The sequence below is a fragment of the Syngnathus typhle genome, linkage group LG4, assembly GCF_033458585.1.
Source record: "Syngnathus typhle isolate RoL2023-S1 ecotype Sweden linkage group LG4, RoL_Styp_1.0, whole genome shotgun sequence".
NCBI classification, from domain to species: Eukaryota; Metazoa; Chordata; class Actinopteri; order Syngnathiformes; family Syngnathidae; genus Syngnathus; species Syngnathus typhle.
This window is the reverse complement of record NC_083741.1, coordinates 10,984,365-10,985,643: the sequence shown is the minus strand read 5'-3', so window position 1 is coordinate 10,985,643 and position 1,279 is coordinate 10,984,365.

Here is a 1,279-nt window from a genome sequence, read left to right as displayed (position 1 = left end):
CCCGTGTGTCCGGTTTCCTTTGTACCTTTTGAGGGTAATTAACCAAAACAATAATTTCCTTTTTTTCCCCCGAACATTTGTATCATGCAGGTGCTGAAATATTTTGGAGGCAACTACAGCCTTTGTGGATTTGATTCAACAAAGTGTTCTCAACTGTAGTATATAATTAATTAATACAGTTTGTTTTTCCATTGGTGCAATAGTTTCTATTCTGTCTGTACTGCTATATGCACTCTATTTTCTAAATGTCATTCTTTTAAATGCTCAAGATTATCGTTTAGAATGTGGAATTTAGAATTGATGGGAAATACTGCATTTTCACAAATTTCTCCCAAATATCTGTATATTTTCTATCAGAAGCTATAAATAATCTTCCATCATTATTTTTCATTGCTGCAGTTTAACATGATGAGTGAATGCAGCTAGTGAGAGTGGAAGTTGCATGCCAGTTCTGATCTATTTTCGTCTTCGGAATATGCCTTTGTTTTGCTCTGGTGGGTCTTCAACCAATTTCCTCTTCCTTCTCTCTGAATCCTCATCTCTCCTCAGTGAAAACCCTCCTGGGAATTTAGAGATAAACTTCCGTGAAGCCACACACCTCACTCACTCGTGTTGATAAAAATAGGCCAAATAATAAAAATGCAACTGAGTCGACAGCCATATGGATAGTTGATGTACGTCATGTTTTTGAAAAATTAGTCAACTGAATCTTGTACCTTGTTAAATCAGGACAGTACAGTATTGCAAGGCAATTAATACTTTTTGGTTTTATAATTGTGATCGTTTATGATAAAGACTTACTGTAAGTTGCTACCCAGTCCGAGTTGAGGCTGTTAATTTATGAGTCACCGATATATAAAACCCACTGCAAATATTTTCACGCTCTGACTCGCGTCTATAAACTATTCAACTTTTCACCTAATCTCGCAATGAAAGGATTTCCTCAGCTTCCTCCAAGGATAGGATATGCTGAAGTTACCGTGTCTTCTGACTTCAAAGTGTGAAATGAGCAAATTCAAAAAAAGAAATGAATTGATGAGAATGTCTGTGATAATGTGCAGTCCCAGGAAAATAGCTACCAATAAAGCAAGTTTACCTCAGATAACTTGGACAAATTGCATTATCGCAAATTTGCAATGTCGAGAACTGAGATTAGAAAGAGGAGAACAAAAAAGGAACCGCTTTGGGGCTCGCAAGGGCACTGGCCTCAGCAATGTCTGTTTGAAATTAAACATATACATCTTGTTGCACTGACTACCTTGAATTTTCTTGGTGGTGG